Raw genomic sequence first — 12,251 nt, 5'->3', positions numbered from 1 at the left:
ACATCCAGGAGGAGGTGTCAGTCACAGTCTGCTCTTTGCTGTTTCAACCAGTTCTGGGAATAATTGAAGAACTGGGTAAAAATTACACAAAAACTAAGTTCAGAGGAGAGTGATTAGCACGCTGAAGGATTTTACATGATTGACACGTGACATTTGGTCACAGAGCCAGCATTGTGAAGCTGAGCAGGGCCAACTGCGAAAAGGGTCACTCCAGGGTGGTCCTAAGGAAAAGGCTTGTTTCTGGGGCTCGAAAAGACAACAGGAGGGCCACCTGCGGAAAGTACAAGCAGTCAGATTTTAGGCAAACATTAAAAGCGTGCTACTTTTCATTGCTGTGCAAGGAGTATGTGGCCACTCTCGTGGGGTTAGATCATCATAGGCAGATAAACTGGATGCCTCAAAGCAGGGGTCACTAAGTGGGACTGTGGTCAGGATGTAGGGAGGCTGGATGGCCTCAAAGTTCCCTTGTAGAGACATCTGGGTTCTGTGCTTCCTACTGGGTCTGGAGAAATGCAGGGCACCTCCAGCCTGCCATACCCCTTCTAAGTGTAATGATTCCAGTAACACCCAAGACCAAGGTGGGAAGAGTGGAGCCCTCCATTTCCGAGCAGTAGAATGGATCTATGAGTAACGTAAGCCTGGGGAAATGGCCCCCAACCAGGCAGCCATCCTCTCCTCCTTCCCCTCGGGCTCGGGAAAGCAGGACAACTAGTCCCTCAGGAGGCATAAAAGGACACTAAGGCCAGAGAACCTTTCTGGGATAGGACCTATTGGATTGGAAGCTGGGAACAGTCTGAGGGTCTCTTGCTTGCTGGATTTCTCTGTCCCTGTCCCTGTAGTTTCAGGCTGTAGGTGCCTCTGCTTTAGAGGAACACTAGGCTGAGGCAAGCCAGAGGACTAGGCTGGGCTCTGAGGAGAGGGAACAAAGGCTTTTGCAGTGTCAGCTCAGCAGAGGTGAAGAGGGGCGCTTCGGCTTTCTGCAGTTTGCACAGCCCAAGGCCCCAGAGCCAGGAAGAGACAGGCACGGCTCTCATGCAGAAGGCACAGTGCACGGGCACATTTCCTGGGCAATATCTCTTGGGATCTGTTGTGCTGGCTGGGCACAGAGAGTGTGAACACAGAGATGAGCGTATGGCCTGGCCTGGCTGGAACAGAAAGTGAATGGTGTTAGAGACAGCAGTGATTCTACAAGAGTCACTGGGATCAACTGTGAATTCCAGTCCATAGGATTTAAAGTTAATTCTTTGGCACTGGGAAGCCATAGCATGTCTTTGAGCTGTTGAGTGGTGGAATCAAGTGTAGGTGTAGCCCTATAAGCAACGAGGGCAGAGATGGTGAAACTAGAGAGGAAGGAGCAATCCCAGAGTGTCTAAAGAATTGTAAAATTATTTCAATGTGCCTGGCCCTTAAGTATACGAGGAGAGGGTGTGGACAGGATGCTGTTGAGGTTTCAGAAAACCCAGGAGCAATCCTTACATCCCTCACCCACCTGGGCAAAGGTGACATTTGGTCCCCAGAGCCACTCATAGGTTCCTCCAAAGACCCAGAGAGCCAATCCTCTAGAAGATACTGTAGCCACAGTGAATTGGGGGCAAGGAGGCACCTGGAGGCAATGACTGGGAGAGGGTTTGGGTCCCAGTAGACCCTGAGAGAGAGCCCAGCCTCCCGCTGCCCACCCCCCCACCATACACTGCAGTGTTCTGGGAGAGATAGTTATAGGTTTACATGTTCGGGTGTTGGGAGCCCCATGGTGGAGGCTGCAGATACGGAAAGGAAAAAGAGTTTTGGCCTTTTGGCTAATGGGAGGGCCTGGGTGCAGGAGGTTTCCATCTCCCTGGGGAAGCATCTCAAAATGAACCTTATTCAGGCTTGCTCCTTCTTCCCCTCCCCATTCTGGAATCCACCTTAGAGCTGCCCAAGCAAGCACTCAGCCCCCAGGAGGCCGATCCCCCGGAGGTTTGCAGTGCCCATGTGGTCATGTGTGCAGGCTTGTATGCACCAGGACCACACATCTCCCCCAAACAGGGATGCCCAGGTGTTCACCCAGGTCCTCATGTTTGCACACAAATGGTGCATGCCCACCTGCACCGCCACAGGCACAGACTGTACAGGTGTGCATGGGCAGCTCACTGGTGTGCACACGGGGCTGTTCCATAGGGACACAGGCTAGACAGACCTGGGCTCATTCACTCGTGTGGAAGGGGAGGAGGATGCTGTAGCTGCCTGCTCCTTGCACGCTGAGGTGACCCCAAACCCTGGGGTCAGGCAGGAAAAATGACTTTGCTGGCTGAAAGTGACAGAGGCTCACTGCCAACACAGAGAAGGAGGAAGTTTATGGCAGAAAATTGGATTTGAAATCAGACCAGGCCCCTGGGAAGAGGTTCAGTCAGAGACAGCAGCAGACAAGACGGGACAGGACCTTGGCATGGGCAGTGGGAGGGGAGGCCAGCCAGGAACCAAGCGGGAGGGAGACAGTGCCCTCCCTACCCCTCCCTGGGGAGCCATCAGGCCCCTGCTGTGTACATCATTGTGGGGAGGATCAAGGCGGAGGGCTGACAGGCAACAAGGGCTGAAGAGAATTCCCCCTGAGTTGTGGTCTAGAGTAGGGAGACGGGCAGGGAGGAGGGAAGGATGGGGCCGAAGAGGGAGATGGGGTCAGGAGGCAGATTCCTCCACATTGTGCTCAGAGGAAACCAAAGCCTCACAAAGTTGGGCTGGGGGGCAGGGGAAGGCTGAGTTCTCGCCCGAAGGATTGATGAATACTTGAATGAATGCCTGTATCCTGGGACATATATAGTGTCACCATGCCCAGGTCTCCTCCACAGATGGAGTCACTGAGACCCAAATGACCCACAGGCTGTGTTCAGGTTGGTGCTGGAACCTGGCTCTTTATACCCAGGGCTGGTTCCCCTCCCACCTCCCTGGGCTGCACCGCACCATGCCGCCTCCTCTCAGCAAGCCCACCCTCCCCCTGACTCTGCTGGAAGACGGGCTGGGTGTGGGGGGTGTTAACAAAGCCAAACAATTAACTGGAATCGCACAAAGGAAGGGTGGGGAGAGGGACACTCTTGGCAACGCAGCAGCGTTAGGAGAGATGGATGAACTTTCCCACTTCACCGGCGCCACGGAGCTGACAGTAAATATCAGAGGTAATGATATTGACTTTAAGGTATTATGGTTCCAAATGTCACTTGTGCTTTCATTCTCTTTCTCTCTTTTAAGAAAAAAAAAAGAAAAGAAAGAAAAGAAAAAAACACAGTCTCCCCGACCTGATTTGCATTTTTCCTTCCTCCGTTCCTCTGTTCCTACACCTGGGAAGGTAGAGACCATCCTGCACATTGCACCTTCCGGGCACCCAACACCAGATCTCATTAGGAAAAGTCAGCCGTGGCCTTCCTGTCCTTTTTGTCCCAAGCATCTTATGCAGGACAAGAAAGGCCTTCCCAGAACATCCTTTCCCTCTGTCCTCCCCATCCCCACCCCTGCCCCAGCTCAGGAACCCACTGCTGCCTCCCAGGGCTGGGAGAATCAAGCAGAGACTCAGGAGCCCACAGCTCCTGGCCCCAAACGAACTGTCTCCAGTGACATCTCCCCACTCCCCCGTGTCTGCCTCCAGTCTGGCTGCTCCATCCTTCCCACCCCCTCTCTTTGACTAACACTGTTTCCTTTCTGTCCACCTGCTCCATGCTCTCCAACTCTCTCATCACACTTCCTCCAGGTAGCCACCACCACCATCACCACCACCACCACAACCTGAGCTCTAGCTCCTCCTCTTCCTCCTGCAAACACCTTAGCACATTAACCCTGCAATGCCCCCTCCTCAGGTGCGTGCTGGCCACATGGCTTGCCAAGTTTCTTCTCCCAGATCTCACCTCTGAAGCCAGGTTAAGGCTTCTGGGATGCCAGCCTCCCCAGTCTCCCACTCCTTTTCAAGATGATCCCACAGAGCTTGGCTTTTTCAATGGTGTTTTCTGTAAATACCTCTTAAATGAGAAACCAAGAAGGGGCCACCCAGAAGAGGAGCTCCATGGGGCACGGGTAGATGGGTGGAAGCAGAGAGAAGTGAAGAGGGTGGGATGGGAGTGGAGGGCTCCACCCAGACAGGGAGGCTCTGGATGTAGTGGGAAAAATAGAAGCGTGGAATTTAGACAGGTCTGGGATTCAAATCCAGGTGTTCTGTGACCCCAAGGATGCTACTTACCCTCTCCAAGCCCAGTCTTCTTGTCCTCCAATGATAGTGGCGATGCCTCCCTCCCTGACCCTCCTTGCCTAATGGAGATTAGGGGCTTCTCATACTGATGAGAAACTCCACCTTCTCCCAGGCTCCATCTCCATGGGAACCAAGCCTCAGGTCCTACTGAGCAGGGAGAGGACCAGACAAGGGCCCCAAACCGGAGTGTGGGGAAGAACGGGGTCTGAGTCGGGCACACTGCAGCCCCTGCACCTCCCCTGACCGGATGAGCCACCCACCTCTCAGCCTCAGTGCTTTGCTTGCAAAAATGGAATAGGAGCCATCTTGTGGGACTTGTGTGAGGTTCGGAGCTGGCAAGTGGAGATGAGAAGTGAGGGCCTGGACACAGGAGAGCTGACATCTGGGTGTGACTTGAGTGTCTTTGTGGATGTTACACATAACTACAGTGACAATGAAGACCTGGCCACACTGCTGCTCTGTGCTATAGCAGCTTTCTGGGTCTGCGCTATAGCTTTTCCAGCCCCAGCCCTACCCTGTTGAGTGCCTCGAGATCTGGTTTGGGGAAGCAGAGACCATCCTCCTCAGCATGGTGTACACAGAGAAGAACACGGTGATAGATACCGCTTCTCCTTTGTGAACATCTCCAGTGACAGAGATCATGGCCTTTTCAAGATGCTGTATTCCATGGTCAGTCTTAAAAGCTAGAAAGTTCTTCCTTAGGCTGACCTAAAGCCTGCCTCCCTCTAAATTCCTACTGAAACTTCCAGGTCATGTTCACACAAAGGGTCAATAGGGGGCCCTTGTTCCTGATCACTCAATTGATTATTTGGGCCCATAGGCAGGATTTTACTATTGTAAAGTATGAACACTATGTCCATATTGTACTATGTCCATCATCTTTCAAGAGTTGATCTGGTGTCCGGCTGTTGCCTTAGTTTTAAATTTGCCCCATCCCAGGCCGGGTGCGGTGGTTCACACCTGTAATCCCAGCACTTTGGGAGGCCAAGGCAGGCGGATCACCTGAGGTCAGGAGTTCGAGACCAGTCTGACCAACATGGTGAAACCTGGTCTCTACTAAAAATACAAAAATTAGCCGGGTGTGGCGGTGGATGCCTGTAATCCCAACCACTCAGGAGGTTGAGACAGGAGAATCGCTTGAACCCAGGAGGCAGAAGTTGCAGTGAGCCGAGATAGCATGATTGCACTCCAGCCTGGGTGACAGAACAAGACTCCGTCTCAAAAAAAAAAAAATTGCCCCATCCGCCTTCAGGGATCTGTGAAGAAATTCTCTCTCCTCTGCCTCATCCAGGTCCCATCCCGGCCCTTGGCTCCTAGCCTCAATTCACAGGGGGTGGGCGACATGCTTCTCCCTTCAAATGAGGTTTCATTACATTCACTCCATCGGGCTTGGTAGAAGGGTATTCAGAAAGGGCTCAATCAACTCTCCATTGCCCAACTTTGAGGGTGCTTGAGACCCACACTGTTATCTTCTGTGGGCTACTCTCCTGCTCAAGAATCTGCAGCTGCTGCCTATTGTCTTTGTGTTGAGCCTTCAAGGCCCTTGGTATTCTAGCCTTACTCTTCCTCTCCCTTTAAAGTCCCTTTTGCTCAGCACCCACCCCTTACTTAGTAAAATCATTCTCTGCTGTTGCCCATCCTATCCTATAAATCATTCTCCCAGCAACCTCTCCCATCATTGCTATCTTCCCAAATCTTCCTCCTCCTTTAAGACCCAGCCAGATTCTCACCACCCCAGGAGAGTTCTTGTAACTGCCCTGGTCCCTGCTGACCTTCCGTCTCTCCTACCTCCTCTAGCACCCGTTGTCTGCCCGTCTTGAGCTCCATAGTCACTGCTACAGCCTTCCCTGACCCTCCTTCCAGTCTACAGAGGGCAGAGGTTCTGTCTTCTGTTCTTTCTATTTTCCCATACCCCATCACTGAACTGCATAGAAATCATTCATATTTAGCTTTGGAATACCTTATGATGAGAGCATTTGAGTATGGTTCTACTTATAAGCAGTCTGTTTCTTTTCCTAATTCTCAGTTCTTTAGGCCTAACCAGAAAAGACTGGGCAAATCCTCTCCATGGACTGAGCAGACACCTGGGCCTGGTGGATAGTGTGCACTGCTGAGTTCGGGGTCCCCAGGGAGATGGAGCCCCAGGAGAAACCCCATCCAGGCTCATGATTGCAGACCACAGCCATGCCTCTAGACCACAGCCTGGAGCCTGGAGCCCCAGTGCTGGATCCTCAAATTACTGTCTTGGGATCCTTGTGTTCCATGCTGTCTTCCTCAGCCCTGGCCTGAGTGCCTGACATTCCAGCATGTGTTCTAGAGCCCAGGCTGGGAATGGGGCCAATTCCTGAAGTGGCTGCCAGGGAGAAGTGAAAGGACACTTGTCATTTCTCCTGCCCCGGGGAAAGGACCTTGGGTTGAGAAACAGAGCAAAAACCAAGAACATTATGTCTGTAAAGAAGCTGGTGGTAAGGGGAGAGGAGAGACGGGTGCAGGAAGGAGGGAAGGAGGCCAGCAAGGGAAGGGGCACATGCACCCACTGACTGCTCCCCAAGCCTAAGTGCAAACAGAAGCTCCCATCGTGCCTCATTGGAAATCCCCTGGAAACATTCCCATTTAAAGGAATCTGAGGACAAGGTATTGCATAGAACAAAGACCTCCACCAGGCAAAGAGGCTGTGCCCCTATCCCTTTTTCAGGCCTCTCCTCAGAGGGCCCCTGAGTCTTAGAAGCAATAGGTTCCTGGAGACACAGTGACAGATGTGGTCCCCACCTGTCAGTCCACACCACTAGCCGCCTCACTGCAGACAGATTGGTGCATCAAGGACCAGGCAGAGGAGGCCAGAGAGTACCCAGGGTCCTGAGCATAAGACAGGGGCTGGAGTGGGGCAGAGAAAGGCACAGATGTGGGAGGGAGGGGCACGTGCATAAAGGGGACCAGGCACTGTCCAGGGGGTGTGCACAAAGATTCAGCCCACTGCAGGATAGCAAGCTCAGAGCCTGCATCCCAGTTATGAAGAAGCCATGCTAAATAACATGCCTTGATTAACCAAGGATCATTCAGGTCACTGAAAACCCATACCCTATGACACCAAAATCTTACCATTCTTTCTATCATCCTCCTGTAAGTAAGGTGGCTGGCAGCCAACAAGTTCTACTTCTACTAGCATAACTCTCTGGTAACATCTGCCACCTGCCACCCCTCATTGTGTCCCGATTTTGTGTGCTAGGACCACACAGCATCAATAGAGTTAGAATTCTGCCTAAAGTAAGAGTTGTAAGGCTCTAAGAGAAGGCCTGAGAAGTCTCTCGCGTGAAGAATGTTTGTACTTATTTTCATCATGTTCATTTTGGATACCTGGAAAAATGTTTCCTCCTTTCCTATTTGTTGTTTGTGTCCTGGTAGGTGATAAATTTCTGTACATGAAAATATTGCCTTGATGGGAAGTTCTCTTCCTTTGTCGGAAGGCTACTAATGGGATTTTTTTGAGCATGAAAGCCTACTCAGCACCTCCTAACCTCCCCCACCCTCGTCCCCTCCCCACACAGCCCCCAAGACCCTCCCAGCAGACCCTGTAGTGCACCAGGAGGGTCTTTGCTCTGGTGGCTGCTCAGCCAGGCTCCTGGGGTGAATTCTCTTCAGGGGTGTGCCCAAGACAGAGAGGGAGAAGAGAGAGTGGGAGAAATGAGTTTCAGGGAGAATCAGAGAAGAAAAGCAAGGAAGAAACCAGAAGAATCTAGAGAGACCCTACTGTGTGCCAGGGTCCTTCCTGTTATCTCCTGAGGGGCCTGAGAGGGAATAGCATCTCTCTGGTCCAGACCTAGAAGCTGCCCGAACCAACACCTGACCACCTGACCCCTGAACTGAGGTGTGCAAACGTGTAGAGCAGATTTGTCAGAATGAGATGGGAGGGAGGCCCTAGGAGGCAGCAGATCAGCAGGGAGAGCCAAGGTGAGAGCAGCTGACTGGCAAGAGAGGGAGAGAAAGGCCACAGTTGACACAGGATGGGGAGGAAGGTTCAGAGTTCAGCGTGGGCAGGGCAGCCAGCGGGTGCCCCAGTGGCCTGTTCGAGCTAGGGGACCCATGGAGAAGTCCAGAGCAAGCCTGCTCCCCAGGCTGCAGCAGCCCCGTGACCCTCCCTGTGTCCTGGCAGAAGGGTGCCCAGCCCGGCAGAGTCTGCACTGTGCTCTCTGACCACACCCAGCCCGTGCCCCAGCCCCCCAACCCTGTCCTCATCCCGCTTTGTCCTAGGAGCCCCACAGCCGGCCAGCCCCATGCCTGGAGCTAACAGGGCTGCAGAATCTCCAATCCCAGAAGAGATGGGGCTGCCTCCCAGGCTTGGCCTTGACCTTCGGCTGCCGCCGGGGAGTGGTGCGTCCGCAACCCTGACTTGATTAACATTTAAATGCCATTTGGTAAGAAGAGGAGGAGGAGCGGGGCTGGAACAAACAAACCTCAGAGCTCGAGCTGGAGCTGGAGCTGGAGCTAATTACTGGTTAGGGCACCTGGGCTGAGGAGCCTGCACCTCAGACGCCAAGTTGAAGATCTGTACTTGTCCCTGGGGGTCAGGGTGACTGCAGGGCTGGGGATGTGGCCAGGCCTCCTCCCCTCATCTGCCCTGGGCCCTTTGCTCATTTCACCAAGACTGAGGGACAGCCTCCATCAGCACGGGCCGGACCCCAGGACCCAGGTGAAGGTCGGACCACAGGGCTCCTCTGACCGTCCGCTTCCCGCTCCAGCAGCCTCTTGGCCTGGCCTCAGTGCCCCTGGGTACCCTCTGAAGCTTCTTTTGGTCTTCCCTCCTGCCTTTCTCTTCCCGGTGCTCTCAAGCACTGGGAAGGAATCCCCCGCCCCCCTCCCTAATGCCTCCCCAGCAGGGGCTGCCACTAGAATGGCTCTAATGGGCCAGGTTGCTCCCCTGGCTGGGCATCTCCGAGGGTAGTCTTCCCATTGAGGCTGGAGCAAAGGCTTTAAAAGCCACTTAAAACATCCTTGATGAGCAGGAGTGACCCCTTAGGAGGGAAAGAGGCGGGAATAAAGCTGAGGGGAGCTGCAGGGCTAGTCCGCCTCCCCACCTCCACACTTGGGTGGGGCCCAGGCACTGCTCCAGGCCACACCCTGGAGCTGAGTAGGGGTGCAACTGTAAACGAGGCAGCTAATTTTGTTAACAGCCAAGACTCTCGATTTGCATATTCAGGAGGAGTGCTGCCTTCGGAAGTCGTTAACACAAAAGTCTAAATAACTTCGCTAATGGGGCGGCTGCATGCGGTTACCCCAGGCTTGCCAGCCTGGCCAGCCTGCCAAACCCCACCCCAGCTTCCCTGGAGGAACAGGAACCCGTCAGGCAGCTGGATGCATTGGACGAGAGCTACGGTTAGCTGGTGAGCCACAGGCACAACCAAAAACCCCATTTAGCGACTTTAATCCTGGTGCGTCTTTAACTCTCCACACCCAAGGTTAGCTCTTGGTTTAACTCTGCCCTTTGGGTTGATATGTTTGCTGAGCCAGATCCAGGGCAGAAAATGCAACACTTGCAAAGATCAACACCCTTGTGGAAACTCTAAAGTACCTGTACAAATGACAGCTGGCTTTCCTGTATGAATGGCCTTCACAAGCAGAATTGTCAAGGCTTAATGTATGTCCAGCATTGCTGGGGGCCCAACCATGAGTGGGGAGGGGCATGGCTGCTAAAAGTAACTAGAGTTTAATGAACACCTACTGTGGGCCATACCTGTGCTAGGTCTTGTTTTATAACGTGCCTTCCTTGATCCTGACAACCCCACAAAGACAAAGATAACAGGCTCATATGTAAATAAACCCCACTTTGGAGACCCAGCAAGGGTGAGGGATTTTGTCGCAATCACATAGCTCCATGCATTAGAACTGAGATTCAGTAATGGGCGTGTCTGGCTACAAATCCCAAGCAGTTCCCCCTCTGTCCCACTGGTGGTCCTCCTGAACTCACCCACACATCTGCAGATGCCTGTACAGAACCCAAATATCAAGCCAGCAGAGGAGCCTTCCCTGCCCAGAAGAAGCCTGCAGGCATGAAGAGTATAGCCCTGCAACGAGACTGCCTGCCTCCAGACAGGCTCTGAGCAGACCAGTGCATAGCTTCGGACAAGTGATTTCACCTATCTGGGCCTCTGTTTCCTCATCTGTCCTCATTTTGGGGATGATTTCAGTAGTACTGCCCTGCTTGTCATGTGAAGGGCGAGAAGGGAGCTTGGCACACAGTAAGTGCTCACTCGTGTTATTAACTGGGGATCCCCCCACTCAGGGGTCCACTTGAAGGGCTCTGCAGAAGGCCTTGCTCACAGGTTGTGCTCAGCAGGCTGGTTCCTGTGCAGCCGGTGGGTGCCAGTGTCAGGGGAGGTCCCTGGCCCAGCAGTGATAAAGTGGTGCTTGCCCAGAGCCCTCAGGTCTCTGGGGCCCTCTGAGACTCCATCCCTGGATCAGATGTTTAGTGTCCATGGTGGTGGTGGCCAGAGATTGCAAAGAGGACTTCAGCAGGCAAAGCTGAGCAACCAGAAACAGGCAGCTGCAGGTTAAAAGGCAACAAATGCCCGGCATGGTGGCTCATGCCTGCAATCCCAGCACTTTGGGAGGCCGAGGCGGGTGGATTGCCTGAGGTCAGGAGTTCGAGACCAGTCTGGCCAACATGGTGAAACCCTGTCTCTACTAAAATCACAAAAAAATTTAGCTGGGCATGGTAGTGTGTGCCTGTAATCCCAGCTATTTGGGAGGCTGAAGCAGGGGAATTGCTTGAACTGGGGAAGTGGAGGTTGCAGTGAGCCGAGATTGCTCCACTACACTCCAGCCTGGGCAACAGAGCAAGATTCCATCTCCAGAAAAAAAAAAGAAAGGCCAGGCATGGTGGCTCATGCCTGTAATCCCAGCACTTTAGGAGGCTGAGGTGGGCGGACCACGAGGTCAGGAGATTGAGACCATCCTGGCTAACAGGGTGAAACCCCTTCTCTACTAAAAATACAAAAATTAGCTGGGCATGTTGGCACGTGCCTGTAGTCCCAGCTACTTAGGAGGCTGAGACAGGAGAATGGCAACAACTTCCCGAGCACAGAGGGCTCATGCTTATAATTCCAGCACTCTGGGAGGCCAAGGCATGAGGATCGTTTGAGGCCAGGAGTCTAGGAGTGTAAGACCAGCCTAGGCAACATAGCGAGACCCTGTCTCTACAAAATATTAAAAATTAGCCAGGCCTGGTGGTGCGCAGCCCAGCTATTTGGGAGGCTGTGGAGGGAGGATCATTTGAGTCTAGGAGTTTGAGACTACAGTGAGCTATAATCCTGCCACTGCACTCCAGCCTGGGTGACAGAGTGAGACCCTTAAAAAATAAATAACTAAAAAGGCAACAAATGATGGCTCTGCTGGAATCCAGATGGCCCAGCACTGCTCAGCTCCACACCCAGAGGTGACCACTGACCAGCCCTTCTTTGGCACCTCTGAGATCCTCTCACATGGGCTGAGTCTTCAGGGTGCCTGACCTGCCTTTTGCTTATTCCTTTGCCAGGCTCCCTTGTTGCCCTTCACATGACATCACCCTTTCACTTACTTGACAGGTTTGTGTTTTTTTTTTTTTTGGAGACAGTCTTGCTGTGTCGCCCAGGCTGGAGTACAGTGGGGCGATCTTGGCTCACTACAACCTCCACCTCCTGAGTTCAAGCAATTCTGCCTCAGCCTCCCAAGTAGCTGGGATTACAGGTACATGCCACCATGCCAGCTAATTTTTGTATTTTTAGTAGAGATGGCGTTTCACCATGTTGGCCAGGCTGGTCTCGAACTCCTGACCTCATGATCCACCCACCTCAGCTTCCCAAAGTGCTAGGATTACAGGCATGAACCACCGTGCCCAGCCTCTTGACAGGTCTTTGCTGAACTCCTACTCTGTGTCAGGCCACAGGGAACAAGTTCGGCACACTGTGTGCCCTCTTGGAGCCTGCAGTCCTGCAACCTGAGGGAGGGACTACAGCCTACGCGCTTTCATGCGTGCGCCTGCATCCTGCTCCTGTGCCAACCTTGAGCA

General features: G+C 53.1%; 1 protein-coding gene and 1 long non-coding RNA gene across 51 annotated transcripts in view; one reads left to right on the top strand and one right to left on the bottom strand.

Annotated features, from left to right (window-relative positions):
• CELF4 (CUGBP Elav-like family member 4) overlaps window positions 1-12,251 on the top strand; it is a 323,167-nt gene that overhangs the window by 194,794 nt on the left and 116,122 nt on the right. The window lies entirely within an intron of this gene.
• Window positions 1-12,251, bottom strand: part of LOC129394554 (uncharacterized) — a 39,599-nt gene that overhangs the window by 26,940 nt on the left and 408 nt on the right. The gene's annotated exons all lie outside the window — the stretch shown is intronic.

The sequence above is a fragment of the Pan paniscus genome, chromosome 17, assembly GCF_029289425.2.
Source record: "Pan paniscus chromosome 17, NHGRI_mPanPan1-v2.0_pri, whole genome shotgun sequence".
NCBI lineage: Eukaryota > Metazoa > Chordata > Mammalia > Primates > Hominidae > Pan > Pan paniscus.
Note: the sequence above shows the minus strand (reverse complement) of the source record. Positions and strands in the feature narration are given on the sequence as shown.